Below are 17,942 nucleotides of genomic sequence, written 5' to 3' on the forward strand. Positions count from 1 at the left end.
GAAGCCTCTTCCTTTCACCCCAAACACGGCCAGACACTATTCATCTTTCAAGGACTGGCTCAGCCGTGCCTCCCTCTTTGCTTCTCACCCTGACATTCCACAGTGCTATCCTGTTGATTAGTCTGCTCAGGCTGCTGTAACAAAACACTGCAGTTGCGTGGTTTAAACAACAGACATTTATTTTCTCACATTTTGGAGGGTAGCAGTCCGAGATCAAGAGGCTAGGATTGGTTTCTGGTGAAAACTCTATTCCTGGTTTGTGGATAATCTCCTTCTGGCTGTGTCCTCCCACGGTCTCTGTGCTCAGGTGGAGAGAATGAGGCTCTCTGTGTTGCTTCCTCTTCTTCTAAGGACACCAGACATGTAGGATTAGTGTCCCACCCCTAGGACTTCATTTAACCTTAACTACCTCCCCAAAGGCCCTGTCTTCACATACAGTCAACTGGGGGTTAGGACTTCAATATAGAAATTTGGGGGACACAATTGCATCCATAACTATATTGATCCCTTTCTTTTACTTTCATAGGAAAATCGAATATATAATTGATAATCTTTGACACTTGTGAAATGAATAAATTAATGCCCACTGATACAGAGCCATGGAGTGCTGTTATTCACTAGTTTCCCTTCACAATAATCTCCTCTTACCTGTAACATAATGGACAATCATTGTAGATAGTCTTGGCTTTCCATACAACTTCTTCAATGTCCTGAGCAATCATAATCTCTTAGCCAGGACTGATGACCAGTCCTATGAAGGATGCTAAGTGTATCTAAAGCTGGATTATGCTGACGTTCTTTTGAACAGAGAAAATTATGTTACAGTAATCTTCATCCAGCCCCATGGTCCTGTAAAGAATTTTCCATCACCAGCCACCACCATGTCTTTAGAGACATCTCTTGCCATCATCACGGGTGTTAAGCACAAATGAATCTGAAAAACTGATCAAGAAAATTTGCTTTGCTCAGTAATAAAGCCTTGATGTTCTTTTTTTTTTTTTTTTAAGCTTTTACTTTTTTTCCTTTTTCTCCCCAAAGCCCCCCGGTACATAGTTGTATGTTCTTCGTTTGGGTCCTTCTAGTTGTGGCATGTGGGACGCTGCCTCAGGGTGGTTTGATGAGCAGTGCCATGTCCACGCCCAGGATTCGAACCAACGAAACACTGGGCCGCCTGCAGCGGAGAGCGCGAACTTAACCACTCGGCCACGGGACCAGCCCCAAGCGTTGACATCCTTGACAATTAACAGATAATTTTGTGTATGTGTGTGTGTGTGTTTATGAATGCATGTCTGTTTTCTTGTGAAGATACACAGAATAGAAATAGTTTCTCTCTGGGTGGACTTTATTAAGAGTCGTTGGGTCACTGAGCAGAACTCACAAGTCCTTCAGGGGAGTGATAGTAAGTGTCAGACCCAACTGGATTGACCTTAACTACAGCTGACAGGGTTATTTTTTTCAAGATATTTTAATTTTACAAATTAATTTGTAAATGATATAAACTCTCTTTATAAAATGCACTATCTAAACTTCGGTAATAATTTAAATACACAATGTGGAAACACATGGATCTGCTTAACCGGGAGACATCCTGGAATACAGTGATTCCAGGCTGTATCAACCTGAGATCATCAGACTGTTTATTTTTGTGGCCTGCGTTATTTTGTTTTTTTCCTCCCATTTAGCATACTAATTGCAATGGGGCAGCAATTATTTCCTTCTCCATGGAAACGTTGGTTCAGACACACTTTTCCTCTGCAGGCTGAGAGTGGATTTGAAGATCAACCCTAAAGCAGCCAGCCTGGGAGAGCAGTAGAATGGGGGTGGGGTGGGGGATGGGAGGAATGCAGGGGTGGTTGTTGGGTGGAATTTCTGTTCTTGACTTAGACAGCAGGTGGGAATCCACGAGACTGTGGACATTCAGCCACGAGGAGGAACTGTGGACTCACAGTCTTTACTGCAAGGCACCCTGGGAGGGTTGAGAGACTGGCCCAGGAGGGTACAGTTAAGGGAATTCTTTGTCATGCCTGCATCCGGCAGGGGCATTGAGTTCATTGGGTCCATTGGTCCTGGGACACGTGGAGCTAACAGGCTCCTCACCGCCCATGGAAGTAGAGACCCGTTTGAACCTCAGTGGGCACCAAGGGGGCCATCTCCTGGAGCCTGAACAGGAAGTGGAGGCCAAAGGGGTTGGGGCAGCAAGGACTGGGAAACTGGTGTCAGGCAGGGGCAGGCAGAGGGAAATCAGGCATGTCGTGGGCTATGGGGATGGAGCTCAGTTCACACCCACCCTTTGTTGAGGACCTGTGCAGGACAAGAATGGCGCCTAGAGTAGCTCACCCTGGGTACTGCCGAGAGGGACACTGGGCCTGGGTGTCTGCAGAGAGAATAACAGCAGAGCAGTGACGTCAGAGCAGTGACTTCATAGACAAATGCTCCTATCAGGGAAATGGGAAATTTACAACTGTAAGCCACTCACCCTAAGAGACCCCGCCCTTGAGTTGGAGACGTCTTGGGTGCCTGATGCTGCCATGGGCTCCAGGCTCCTCTGCTGTGTGGCTCTTTGTCTCCTGGGAGCAGGTGAGTCCTGGGCACAGGGGGACAGCCTCTGCTGTGCATTTGCCATGCCTGAAATAGGAGCCCGCCCATGATGGCTGCAGCAGGAGGCTGTCCCTGTGCTCTGCCCTCAGCTTCTTTCTGTCTCCTCCCAACAGGCCAAGTGGATTCTGGAGTCATCCAAACCCCAAGACACCTGATCAAAGCAAAAGGACAGCAAATGACACTGAGATGTTCCCCTATATCTACACATCTCTCTGTGTACTGGTACCAACAGGCCCTGGGCCAGGGACCCCAGTTCCTCATTCAGTATTACGATGGAGAAGAGAGAGAAAAAGGAAACATCTCGGGTCGATTCTCAGGTCAACAGTTTCGTGATCGAAGCTCTGAGCTGAATGTGAGCATCCTGGAGCTGACTGACTCTGCTTTGTATCTCTGTGCCAGCAGCTTGGCACAGCCCTACATGATCAGCAGCCTACAGCACAAAAACTTTCCTGCCCCAGCTCAGGAAGTGAACATGAGGGTGGTAGCTGCCAGGGAGACAGGCTCAGGGCCTCAGTTATCAGAGGCCTTCCCCTGACACTTTTCCTGCTTCTTGTATGTGTGCTGTGTTTTACGCTCACAGAAATCACACAACAGAAGTATTACTTTATCGTTCATGTGTGTGGTGGGAAGTTAGTTTCCCGGGTCTCATATTTCATAACTGGCAGGACAAGGAATCAAACTCAAGTCTATGCCTCAACACCTGTGGTCCCCCACCCCCAGAACTGTCCCCTTATGTGGTTTCCCTTTTCTAGGGCCAGATTAGCAGGACTGGGAAGGTCATGCATCATATGTGGTTATTATGACCACTTTCATGCCAACTTCAGGAACATATGACTTCAAGACAAAGCATATCCATTGATCCTTCATTGTGAGAAAAAAGGCAGACACCATTTCTGCACTGTCGCAGCTGCATGGACCTCGGTGATGTATCTTTCACGGGGGCTGTGTGAGTAGGGAGGTTTCCAGATCTGCCTTCCCAGCTGCACAGCAGAGGGAATGGGATATTTGCAAGGAACAGTGTGTCTTCCTGTGCGTGATACAATTACCATGAGGGGAAGGAACACAGAATAATCCTTATTTCTTCCCTAGCTTCTTTTATTCATTAAACATTTTTTTGTCTCTTACTTTGTTCAAGGTATTGTATCACATAAAATAGAAAATGAGAATATGTCTCTTTCCTTTGACAGTTTTAAGTTCTGCGATATTAAATGTATAATATTTACCTTAAAGATTTGACTGTTTCAGTGGAAACCACCTATTACATGAGGGCAGGTCCATTACAGAAGTGAAAGCCCTGAGTACATTAATGCCCAAACGCAGTTCAGTTCTGTTCCCTGCAGAAGACTTGGAAAAAACTCATGCTATCATTTATTGAGAACTTACTATATGCCAAGTAAAAGTCCTTCATTTGTAAAATTTCAGTTAATAGAGAAAAAACCTAAGAGGCAAATACAATTACTATTCTCATTTTAAAGATGAAGGAATCTGCCATTGAGTGAAATAACTTGACCAAGTCAAATAGCTCCGAGGATGATGCAGAAGTAGGACTCAAACCCTGCTGTGTCTCCCTCTTAAGCCCCACGTTAATAACTCTGCGCTAGAATGCATTTTCACAAAGAAAGACACCGTCCTTCAAAATCAGGATGCTGTCCCCTGTGTCCTTTCAGACACACTGGCTCTAATGAAATCATTGACAGGGATCAGTTTACCCAGGAGAGAGTGTGCAGAGAAAGAGCCCTGACCAGGCGCCATGGACACCTGGCTCTGATGCCAATTCCAGCACCTGCTGCCAGTCAAGACCCAAGGCCAGTTTCTCAACATGTGAGGCTGAGATTTTTCATGTGTAAAATGAGAGTAGTAATATCTCTTTCTATTACTCAGCGTCCTCCACAGAAACACAAAAGAAAATATATATGTATATATGTGTATGCGTGTGTATTCTATTTATTTTAAGGAATTAGCTCACACAATGGTGATGGCTGATAAGTCCAAAATATGCAAGCTGGGCTGGTGGTGCTGGAGACCCAGGAGAGCCCATGTTTAAGTCTGAAGGCTGCTAGGCAGGAAGAGCTGATGTTGCAGCTGAAGGCCACCAGCTGGACAAGTCTCTCACCTGGGGAAGGATCGGTCTTTCCTTTCTATTCATGTCTTCAGCTGACTGGATAAGGCCCACCTACATTAAAGAAGGCAAAATGCTTTAATTCTACTGATTAAAATGTTAATCTAGTATTAAAATCTATGTACTGAAATGTTAATCTCATCCAAAAACACCCTCTCAAGGACACCCAGAATGATGTTTAACTAAATATCTGTGCACCCCATGACCCAGTGCAGCTGACACGTTAAATTAGCCATCGTACCACCTTCCAGGGTTGTATAAAAATTTACTAAGCACAAAGTATCTAGCACATAATAGGGATCTGGATATCTTGATTCCATTTGCTCATCTGTGAAAACCCCTTCCATCATTTATTCTGTGCAAAGGTAGATATGGACTCATTTTGCACAAAACCCTATTTTTGAAGACTTCAGATGTCACAGAAATGGAAATATTTATGCCTGATGATTCACTACATGAAATTAACTAGAGCTCATAACATAAATCCCGTCTTAGGCATTTGTAAATTTCATTGACATATGAATTGTATACAATAAACAGTATACACTTTAAACGAACAGATACTTTTTGAACAATATATTTGTATATCCCCATATAACAGCAACCCCATGAAGATACAGAACATTTCCGTCACCCAGAAATTTCCCTCAGGCTCCTTTGCAATGGTCTCTCCATCTCTGACAACCGATGATATGATTTCTATCACTATCGATTAGTTTTGCTCAGGCATTTTTTAGTGGCAATTTAAAATCTCCACCTGGGCCGGCCCAGTGTCACAGCGGTTAAGTTTGCACGTTCCACTTCAGCAGCCCTGGGTTCACTGGTTCAGATCCTGGGTGCTGACGTGGCACTGCTTGGCAAGCCATGCTGTGGTAGGCGTCCCACATAAAAAGTAGAGGAAGATGGGCACAGATGTTAGCTCAGGGCCTCTCTTCCCCAGAAAAAAAGAGGAGGATTGGCAGCAGATGTTAGCTCAGGGCTAATCTTCCTCAAAAACAAAAACAAAAACAAAAAGCAAATAAAATCTCCACCTATTATAATAACTATTTAAGAGAGTTAGGTGCTCCTGGAAAGTGTTATGGATTAACAAGTCCTTGAAACCATGCAAGATCCCTGATCCACGTTAGTGAGAATTCTATTTGGAGGTAGATGGTTTGATAAAATGATCACCAAAAGGTCTTTCTGGGTGGTTAAAGCTGCTTTTATAAAATTTACTTTCTTATTTTCACTCGTTTCTTTTCTCACGTATCCATTCTTTCAAATTATTTTATAATGATATTTTGAGAAAAATTCATCATCTGCAAGGAAATTATTCTGAGTTCCCATCAGACACACGTCGAGCCAGGCTTCATGTGCACACACTGCATGCTGGGGCTCAGCAGACCACACGCAGTAATGACTTTATTGAAAGGTCATTCTGTATCGGGAGAAGGGTTTGCTTTACCATGACCCCAAGTGTCCATCCCACAAAATGTGAGCCTTGAGCTGGAAAACCCTCCTTTCTGTTCTGGCCTTGCCTGGGCTCCAGTCTCCCCTGCCGGGTGTCCTTCTGTCTCCTGGACCAGAGAAGTCCCAGGCACAGATTTGGAAGCCACTCACAGACTAGTCAGACCCCAGCTTCAAGGCCTGTTGTTGTGGTTACAGCATCAGGTTCCTCCTTTGGTTCTGACCTTTGTTTCTGTGTCCTCTCTGAGGCCCCAGTGATGCTGAGTCACCCAGACCCCAGACATGTGGCTCCACTAAAGGGAAGCCAGCACCTCAGGAGGCGACCTCAGGTCCAAAGCCTTGTACTCAGGACCAGCTACATAATTTGCAGAGCCCATGGTTCAAATATTATAGAGAATTTGAAGATCATGACAGCAGAGTGTTTAACCAAGTACAAGGTCCTTCTACGTGTGGGATTGCGAGCAATAACAAACAGTTTTTGAGCTCCGTGACATGTTAATTAATTAACAGCAGCCATTCTTCACAAGGAGATATTCCCCATGGAATGGATGCCTCAAATAAAGAAGAGAGCATTTGTCACATACCCTGGAGTCTGCCCCCTCTCCCCGTGTCTCTCACATATCTGGACTCCTTTGTGCCAGGAGGTCACCTGCAGTACTTAGCAGCCATCATCTTGCCACAGAGAAAGGTCAGTCACAGGTGTGAGGTTGCTCTGCATGCTGCTGTCTCGCCCCAAATCCGGGAAGCCACTGCTCTGGTGAATATGAACTTCCTCTAGCTACAGTTGGCAGGTGTCCCATCTTTGGGAAATGATGAGAAACAGAGCAAAATGTTTCCTAAAATGCTGATGAGACTGCCCCTGTGGTCTGGCAACTGGATACCAGGAGAATCATTGTACGTAGAAGGACCTTAACAGGATGCTGGTCGGTAATCAAAGTAGAAACGGATGCTTAAAGGAGTCTTTGGGATGCAAGAGTCAGAAAGGGCACCAGAAAGCCTTTCACTGAAAGGATTTTCCCTAAAACTCAAAACTACAGAAATACATAAATCTATAAATCCAATGTATTAATGAAAAATTATATCAGAGTAATAAATACACATAAAGTTACAAACTGCTGATCAAAAGCTTAAGAGCAACTTGTGAGACTTGTGTCAATTCCGAGAAATGCATGCTTCCCATACTAAGCTGTTCCTTGTGCATTTATTTTTGATTGGACCTTCTAGGGGAAGAAGAGTGACCCCTTGTGACAGGTGGCTCTGGGGCCCAGGCAGGGAGAGTGACATCTCCGAATGACTCCCTGGAGAGTCCTGTTCCCATTTCATCAGCACAGAGACCCAGAAGACCCCTCCGTCTGCCCTGCTCCTGCCATGAGTGGTGGCCTCCTGTGCTGGGTGGCCTTTTGTCTCCTGCAGGCAGGTGAGTCCTGGGCAGGGATTTTCATGAGCGAAAATTTCGAGGTCCCACTGCTAAGCCTTTCTGTCCTGTCTGCAGCATCAGCTTCATCTCCTTCTCCACAGGTGCAGTGAATGCTGGTGTCATTCAGACCCCAAAATTCCAGGTCCTGAAGACAGGACAGAACACGACACTGAGATGTACCCAGGATATGAACCACGACTCTATGTACTGGTATCGACAAGACCTGGGACATGGGCTGAGGCTGATCCACTACTCAGTTGGTGCTGGTGTCACTGCAAACAGAGATGTTCCCGATGGGTACAGAGTCTCCAGATCAAATACAGAGAACTTCCCCCTCATACTGGTGTCTGCTACGCCCTCCCAGACATCTGTGTATTTCTGTGCCAGCAGTTAGTCCACAGCGCTGCACGGCTGACTCCTCTCTGCACAAAAAGCTGGGGGGAGGCCCTGCAGCCTGGTCTTAGCTGAACCCTTTGCGGACTTCTATCTCAGGGAGAAATGGCACCCTGAGTGGCCTGTGTGTGCAGTGTGAACCCCTGAGTGTGCTGAGGTCCGTCTCCAGGTCGGTCTCAGCCAGGCCTGGCCTTGACCGCAGGGCCTCAGGAGGACATGTCTCCACCGTTGCTCTCTGTCTTTCTTCTGCAGCTTCCCCGTTAGCTGGGAAAGTGCTTCCCCAACTCTTATTTTTCTACTCATGGGCCTCAGTCTGACACCTCCAGGTTGGAAAGTCATTGGTAAGTAGATACATCAGGACCCCTTTCACCCTGGGCACCTTGTTGCTTCCTCTCTCTAAGGTCCTCCTCCAGCCCCACCCCCATGTGATGTGTGCTCCTGCCCAACTTTCCTGTCCAGGACGGTCACCTCACGGGCCCTACCGGGTCTTTCCTCTCGCTACGTCCCTGGCCCCAGCTTGCACAGCTGATCCCACCTTCTCTGCTCCAGCCATACTGCCCTTCCCTCTTCTGTGTCACATCCCTTCCCATCTCAGAGACTTCAAAAGCTATTTCCTCTGCACAGGACATGGACCCTGCAGAGGCATAGTAACTAACTCCTATTCATGCTCCCATTCAAGGTCCCACTGCGTGGTCAGACACTTCTGGGTACACCTGTTCCCCAGGTGAATTGTGGACACAGTTGAGACGTCTCTGTTCTGGATTTTCCAGTTGTCAGCTACAAACGTCTCTCCCATGACTGGGGATACCGTCTCCCCGCTACTCAGAGGGAGGGTTCTGTGTCCTGCCTCTCTCTCCCTCATGAGCCTCTGTGATGCTGGAGTTGCAGGGACCCCAGGACACCTGGTCAGAGTGAGTAGACCACTGGAGATAGGGGATGCAATCTCATCTCTAGAAACATCCCTGGATCCAGTTCTGTTGTACCCGAAGGCAAGCACTCTAGTTTCCCTTTGGGCTCCACAGTCTGAGAAATGTTCTTCATAGATTCATAGCTGATCAGCTCAGAGATCTGATGACAAACCAAAGTTAAATCCTCAGAGCTGAGGGAATAGCCGTGCGTTTCTGCAATGGCAGCAGGAATACAGTGCAGTAGAGATGCTGCTCCCCAAGGAGAGACCTGACCCCAAAACAGGAAAGAGCAGAGAGGGCTAAAGAGCCCCAAACACATGTGAGATGATTGAAAGACAATTTCTCAAGGCAATCTTTCCCTCCACTGACCACAATCAGTTCCTAGTGAGACAAGTCTGGCCACTCTCCTCACCCAATCAGCTGAGTACCCAGGACTTCACATGTCCCATCATCTTGTCACAACAGGGCAAATTATTCAGATACCAGCCTCCTCCCTGCACCACAGTGACTGCCCTCTGAAAACTTGGTCTTTTCAGCAAAGAGCTCTGTCTTCTGGCCAATTCTAGCCTGGCAGGCTTAATTCACAATTAGTGTAAGTTCTTAATCTACTAAAACCAAAACATATGACTTCCAAGTAAAACATATTAATTCTACATTGCAAAAGTCAGCACTCAGTAGTAAACAGAGTGCTTTTGCTCCCTAATAATATTAAATTGACTGATGGTAGAATAAATCTTTGATGCAAGGACTTGGGGTCCTAGTGGTTTTCACATTTCAGTTCCCAGTTACCCAGAATGTACGAGAGTCAGTGAGGCCCCCATGAGACAGTGTGCTGTGAGTTTATACAAGAAGTTTCCCATATTGAACAAGCTCAGGCACATTTGTTTGTGCAAGTTGTGCTGTCAGTAGCGTGAATTTCCAATTTAAAATATGGCACAGTCCTTAACCTGATGAATACAAGTTCTACAGATATAATTCTGATACCTAGGATTTCTTGAAATTATGGGTTAGGCAAAAAGGAAGGAAGAGGGGATGCCTGTAGATTTAGGAATTTTCATAATCCCCTTGGAAGAACAGGAAGAAAATGTTACAACTACATGGCCTTATGGGTTAATTTCTAGAGCAAATGTAATTTTAAAAAAATGAGAATATCAGAATTGCTTTCTGAATCTAACACTGGGGCTGCCCTGAGATCATTTTCTGATACTAGGAACCTAAAGGCACACATTTATTTCACAGCCCAGAGTACAGCTGACAGTTCTTGGGCTCATGAATTTTGGAGTTAAATTTGAGAAGCTTGAAAAAAGTAGGAACTCTTGAAGTTCTGTACTCTCCATCCAGGCCTCTCAAGAATTCCACAGATTAACATTAAACAGATATTCTCCCACTACTAAGAACACTAAGACAAAAACCAGTGAGGAAAGTTGAGCAGAAATAATAAGCATTTGTGATGGACAGCCATTTGGCATTTTAACATATGAAAGTTTGAAAAATTATATTCAAATGAATACAAGAGGCATTTGAGACATAAGCAAGGAAGTAAAGGCTATCAGAAAACATCAGCTAGCAAAAAAGCACCAAGTAGAATATTTAGAAATGATTAATATAAATACTGAAAAAGATAATGGATGAGTTAAACATCAGAGTATATGCTCCTAAAGAGATTATTAATAACATAAAAGATAGATCTGAAGAAATTGCATAGAATGTAGCACAGAAAATTAAAGATGAAATGTGAAAGAGAAGTTAAAAGACAGGGATAAAAAAATGAGAGCTTCTAGTTTATTAGACCACACATAACATTTTATTAGAGCTTCCTCTTTTTTCTTACATATAGTTAAAGTTTCAGAAAGAGAAAATAGGTATATATAAGATGATATTGTATGAGATTTTGGCTGAGAATTTTTCAGAGGTGATTAAAGACATAAATCCTCAGATTCAAAACAAGAATGCAGATGAATCCCTCAGTAAGGTAAATAGATATGTCATAGAGAAATTGTAAAACATGAAAGACAAAGAAGATTTTGAAAGCAGCCAAAAAGAAAAGACAAATATCTCCTAAAGTAATAATTAGACTGAGAGCAACTGTGAAAGTTAAGAAAGGAGGTTAAGAAAAACAATTATTATTGTGGTCCTTATTCATTTAAGAACGGGGTTGATGGAAAAATATTTTCAGGAGGGGAGAATAAGAGAAAATCTCAAATTATACTTAAGAAAGATGGAAGATGATCCCAGAAGAAAGGTGTGGAACACATATGTGATGGAGTCAATTTAATCTGATAGTCATGTGCCCAAATTTACACAGCCTGAGTACTACGACTAGTGTCTAATATGGGTGGTAGCATTAAATATCTTTGGCATAGAAAGATGGCATATATCTTTGGGCCAAATTAATTGAATTTAAAATGTTCATATTTTCTTATTCAGTTTGAAAAGAGTGAGATATATAATAGACTTTCCATGGTGCATGCTTTTTAAAAATGAGTAATCATTAAAAAGGCAGAAATAGAGTACGTAACTTCAATACAGAGGTAGAAAAGGGAATATTAAAGAAAATAGAATTAATTCAAAGAAGGCAAAGAAGGAGAAAAGAGAGAACCAAGAGAAACAAAAAAAAGGAGAAAGCAGGACAAATATAAAGCACCAGAAATGCTGTTAGAAATAAACATAAAAATATCATTAATAAAACTCAATATTAATGGACCTTGCCTGTTAAAATCTTGACAGTTTGAAATTGTCAGATTGAGTTTAAAAGCATCATTATATACTATTAAAAAAGAGAAACATATTAACTTTTAAGAACACAGAGTAATCAAAAAAACCCAATGAGAAGAAATCTAGTGTAGACATTTACCTTTTTGTTTTTGGGGGGCGGCGTTTTGGTGAGGAAGATGGTGGCTGAGCTCACATCTGTTCAAATCTCCCTCTATTTCCTCTATGTGGGTTGCCACCACAGCATAGCTTGACAAGCAGTGTGTAGGTCTGCACCCGGGATCCAGCCCCATAAACCCCAGGCTGCCAAAGCGAAGCGGTGAACTTAACCACTGTGCCACTGGGCCTGCCCCTGGTGTACCTGGTGTAGCCATTTTAACATAAAAAATACTCAAGGCAAAAAGCATCTGTATTGCTTTTCTAAGATTGGTACATGTTAACACTTAGTTCAGTTATTTCAATGGCTACAAAATGGGCAAGTTGCATTTCTCACTATAAGATTAAATTTCTAATAAACATGTATGTATAAGAAATATTGCTTCAGATACAAAAATGACAATATAAAATGAGAAATTGACAAAAGTACCATTGTGGCAGAAGATTTTAACAAGAGTTCCTTCATAAGTAATAGCTCAATAGACAAGAAATTTGTGAAGATACGTAACATTTGAACAATACATTTAATGCGACCAATGTAAGGAAAAAATATAAAAGCCTGCAAACTCAAATTAGAAAAAGAGTTCACAATTAAACATTGAAAATTTATGTAAAATAACTATTGCTTAGTCCAGGAAGGAGGTCCCAATCAGTTTTTTCCTTTCTTTAATTTTTTTTTTTAAGATTTTATTTTTTCCTTTTTCTCCCCAAAGTCCCCCAGTACATAGTTGTATATTCTTCATTGTGGGTCCTTCTAGTTGTGGCATGTGGGATACTGCCTCAGCGTGGTTTGATGAGCAGTGTCATGTCCGCGCCTAGGATTCGAACCAACGAAACACTGGGCCGCCTGCAGCGGAGCACGCGAACTTAACCACTAGTCCACGGGGTCGGGGTCAGCCCCCCAATCAGTTTTAAAGTACTGGTCTCATAAGGATAATCTTCTTTAACAATGGTACATTATAGATTAAAGAAAAAAACAAAAGATAACTTTTTAAAAACCTCATATTTATAAATGTAAAAAAATAATTCCAAATAAATCCTGATTTTTACCAGAAATTTTAATAGAAATTTAAAAATGTTTAGAAAGAAGAGATACTGAGAATAAGACATAATAAATAAATGCTGCAACTGAAACTGTGCTTTGAGGGAAATATATAGATACAAAAGGCTAATGAGTGCAAAAAAATAAGAAGCTAACATTAAGCTCAGGATTTAGGAAAAAGTACAGAATAATGCCCCCCCAAAATTAAAAAAATAAATAAAATCATGAATATACAGAACAAAAACAGATGAAACAAAAAGCAAAATATGTTAATGAAACTCAACGATGACAAATGTTGTTTTGGAAATTAATAAAATGTACACACTTTAAGCAGGACTGATGAAGGAAAAATGGTGATAAATAAAAAAATTAGGAATTAAAAAGAGATAACTAAAAACACAACAGAATTCAAATTGTAAAAGAATACTATGAAAATGATCATTAAATTAGAAAGAAATGAGAATATATGAAATAGTAACACAACTGAGTCAATAGTTGACATGTACCCACCTCTCAAAATATTAGCTGCAGACAGTTTTGCTGTCAAATTTTGCCAAATGGTCAAATAGTAGATCATTTCAATTTTATACAAAATATTATAGAGAATAGAAAAAGAAAGACAGCTTTCCAACACATTTTCTGAGGCTGTTATAAACTGCCCTTGAGGAGTACTAGCATCTCCCGGACCACAGCCCTAAGCAGGGAGATGGAGATGCCCCAGTGCTGACCCGACCCTGCTGGGGGTTCCAGAAATTTATACGTGGTTGTCCTTTGTTTCTTGAAATCAAGCAATTCCAGGAATGTGGGAATATGTTTTGCCCATGAATCCAGTTGCTTGGACTGTAATCTTGGGAAAACCCAAGTAGACTTGTAGGACAGTCTCCAGCTTCCATCTCCATCACCATATCCAACACTCACAGGCTCCAGGGGTGGAGTTACTCAGACTCCGAGATGCCCAGTGGCAGGAACGGGATGAGCGATAATACTTGGAAGAGAATAGTGAAATCACAAAGCAGACACTTCTGGCAGTGTTCACACGTCAGCCAAACATTTTGCCCCACACATTTGAATGATCTCCCCAGTTATGGGGGACTCAGCAGTGTTTCTTGAGCAAACAGCAAAGACACAGAGCTACAGAATGTCCTCCTCCCTGACCCCATAACCTTGCTCCCAACCGCTCAGTCTTCTCTGATCCTGCTTCCCCTCTCCCCACAAAGGAAAGGATTTTGTAACTACAGTTGACTAATAAAACTGGCCCAACATTAATGGCTATAGGGCAATTAGAAGCTCTGAGAGCAGTGAAAGGAAAGTTACATTACCTTTAACACAACTTCATGGGTTTCCAGAAGGACAGGTGAATTTATTATTGTATATTGCATGCCAGGGTTTTAAAGGTAGAAGCTGAGTCTTCTTCCACAAGTAATCTCTAAGGAGCCCATTTTTTAATACATGGTGACTTAGAATGACACGAGGCTTTGCTCTTGGCTGTGGAGACACAACACTGCATGGAGATGAATGAACACAGAGAGGGCAATTGGTCTTTGAGCTGCAGAAGGAATAGGCACTTCCCAGTCAGATATTTTCCCAGGGAATCTTTCCATCTCTTGTATCTCTGAATATGTCAATGTATTCTAGGGCAAAGCCACGTCAGGCCCACAACGCCCACGCTGTCCTAAGAAATGGAAAATGTTGAGCATGTATGACAAGGAGGATGGAGAGGATAGTGACAGAACTAGAGATGCTCACAGGAGATTCTGATGTACAGAGAAGACAATGAATTCACTTTTGGTATCTTGTATTGGAGGTGCTGTCAAGATATCCTAGTGAAATTGCCCAGCAGACAGACGAGTGATAGGTGGATGAGAAGATAAACTTAGAGAAGTAACGTGAGATCATGGTATCATGACAGCACTGGAGCCAAAAGTGACAACCATGCTCTGATTTTTTTTTAAAAAAAGGAGCTTATAAATATTTAAATTAGTAATCCAAGTATGTTATAAGATATATTGTGTGTCCCTGAGGTCATGGGGATTGATGGAAACAGTGATATAATTATGGGAACTGCTAGTGGGGACAAAGGGATATTCGTTCTCCTCTGCTCATGCTCAGAGGGACCCTGATCTGCTGAACCTCCCATTCCTGCCCTGACCCTGCCATGGGCACCAGGCTCCTCTGCTGTCTCCTGGGAGCAGGTGAGTACTCGGAAAACCAAGCAGCTTCTGTGTGTGTGTGTGTGTGTGTGTGTGTGTGTGTTGGATGGTTACAATTGTTTTCCTCCTTATGGTTCCCTACTTCTGTCCTCACAGGTGACACAGGTGCCGGAGTCTCCCAGTCCCCTAGGCACAGGGTCACAGAGAAGTGCCAGGCTGTAGCTCCTAGGTGTGATCCTATTTCTGGTCATGCTACCCTTTATTGAATGGACAGACCCTGGGGCAAGGCCTGGAGTTTTTTATTTTCTTCCTAAAGAAGAATGCAGCAGACACATCAGGGATGCCTAATGATGGGATCTTTGCTGAGAGACCTGAGCGAACATATTCAGTCTGAAGATCCAGTGCACGGAGCCCAGGAACTCAGCCCCGTATCTCTGTGCCAGCTGCTCAGCAACAGTGTGGCACAATCTCCTCATTCCTCTTCACAAACTCCGTACTTGTCTCTCCTTGCAGCTCCTAGAGACTGTGAACAGATCATTCTTTCCTCTTTATTCCGCATGAGAAGAAGTAGACTTGAACATCTGCTGTTCTTTCCGTAGAGAGAGACCATAGATTCCCTCCTGAAATACTGTGGCTGTGAATGTTGGTGGATGGAAATAATCACGGCTCATTGGGTTCTAGGAGTCCCAGGGCCAGCTCAACCCTCCAAGGCAAGGACTGAATGTCCTGGACATGAACAGTCTTCTGTCGGACTTTAAGGTCACTGCCCACATACACAGCTTTGGCTCTGTGCAGTGACAGTGTCTCCTCTGCATTTGCTGTCGGAATCTGGGAAGTTTACCTCCTCAGGCATGTTCTTTCTTCTAAAGCCTCTTCTATCCCCATCGCATTGTAAGTTTTCTGCAAACACTATCAAGCCCATCTTCCTGTTGGAAGTAAAGGCCTTTACTACTTTGGGGTGGGAATTCATTGAGCAACACAACACTGATAACAAGACTTTATTTTCTCTGCCTCCTTTAAGCAGCATATTTCCTCTATTTTGTTTTCATTTTCCCATCTCCAGACTTAAGAGTGAGACTGACGCATACTTTCACAACAACTTCTCCAGCTTCCTCTGATTCCCTGAATAAATGTGATTTCTAGCAATTGAGTGTTTTATCTGGTGTCCTAGCCTTCTATATGAAATCATTTCCCTGAGGTCTTTAACTCCAGAAAATTGGGTATTTTCTTTATAATAACGCCCCTCTTCCTTTTTATTTGTTTCATTTGCTATATCATATATTGTTATATATTATTTGTTATAAATGATTACATTGGGATAACATCTTGCAGCCATCTGTGGGTGAAGCTTCATTTTGTATCTGTGAAATCTACAGCCATGGGCAGAGCTGATAGGATTATGAATTATGGGCTTCCGGGAGCTCTCAGAGATAACCCAGTGCTCCAGGACTGGGATTGAAAGTCATAGACTAAGGCGTAGTAGAGGTGTGCTGAGCCTTGCATGGTTGGTAAGGGGAATGACAGTCTCCCCAAATCCACTTCTCAGAGATTGTGGTGGCTCAGGACTCCAGAGTTATTTCCCCAGAGAATGAGCGTCCTTGGAAGGGAGTTTTCCTGGTCTTATTTTGATTGTGGCAGCAGCAAAGCACTCCTTGCTCTGTTGTCCTGTGTCTCCTGGGACTGAGGAAGGCCAGGGCTTGGGGGGAATTCCTGGTCATTGGAATGCCATTCCAGGGCCTTCCTTCCTAGACCTCGTCTCCAATTTTGGCCACCTTTCTCCACAGGACCCTGGAAGAATCAGCTTCCTTGTAATACCATTTTGTACCAGTGTGTTCTTATCTCCCACAACTCCTCTGCTTCTTCCAGAATCATCCTTTCCCTCCCTGCTGCTCAAGTCAGCAGGTGTACATTGTATAAGTTATCATTTTGTATAGAATGTCCTTTGCTGATCTTAATTTCATCCATCGTTATTTTCCCTGTTACATACAGTTTCCTCCATGATTATTTATTGCCTTACAAGATGTCCTATATTTTTCTTATATTCCAATTTTACTTTTTACTCATACACATTTGGTCTCATCTTGAAGATAATCTCATTATCTTCGCAGTCCTTTATTGATATATTTTGGAGGTAATATTGAGGGTCATTTGGGGGGGGGGGTGTTCATTTTTGTTTATCTTTAGTAATAGAGATAAAAGAAACTGCCTAACTGCCTAACTTCAATTTCTCTGCCTTTCTTCTTGTTTTAGACTAAATATTATTTTCTTTGATTCCTCCCATTCTGTCCCTTTCCCTTTCAGAAGAGAGTTTGAAGAGAGAACTCAGTTGGACTGTAGCTGCCAGAAAATGTGATAGTCGAATGAGGGTGGGATTTTAAGCATAGTAACTCCAAGGAATAGACTCAGGGTTAGAATTATTGCGGGGATTAGGGTTTAAGAAAGCTGAGCATAAAACTTTCAGGATACTGCTTCTGCAGGATGCTTGCTGCAGACCATGCAGACACTTCCTAGCATCCCTTGGGCCATTGCACAGGAAAACAATGATGAAGCTTCACTTATTGGCCACAAGATGGCACTGTGATGCCATTGAGATATAAGCCACTCTGGGGAGAGTCTGGGAGAGCAGCCTGGGTGGAAAGGGTTAAGAAAAACTTAGGAGTGGATCTTATATTAGGCAGATGTTGAAGAAGTTTTCAGTTATTGCCAGGCTTGCTTCAGCTATGGAAGAAGTGGGAGGTCCCTCCAAACTTTAAGGAGATCCACAGTTGAAGGATTTGGGCAAGCCAGGCTTGATGTCAGGGGCAGGTGCACAGAAGAGCAACTGTCTCAGAGGAAAGTGGGAAACCAAGGGGGTGGGGTGCACCCTAAACTCAGTGTAGGGAAGCCACACTCCATCTCCCCTGCAGGCCTTGTTAAGTAATGCCTATGAGAAGAGTAGCTGACCCAGCCTGAGCAAAGTCGGAAGGGACCCTGTACCAGGGAGAATCTGCAGGGGTGAAGG

The sequence above is a fragment of the Equus caballus genome, chromosome 4 (assembly GCF_041296265.1).
Source record: "Equus caballus isolate H_3958 breed thoroughbred chromosome 4, TB-T2T, whole genome shotgun sequence".
NCBI classification, from domain to species: domain Eukaryota; kingdom Metazoa; phylum Chordata; class Mammalia; order Perissodactyla; family Equidae; genus Equus; species Equus caballus.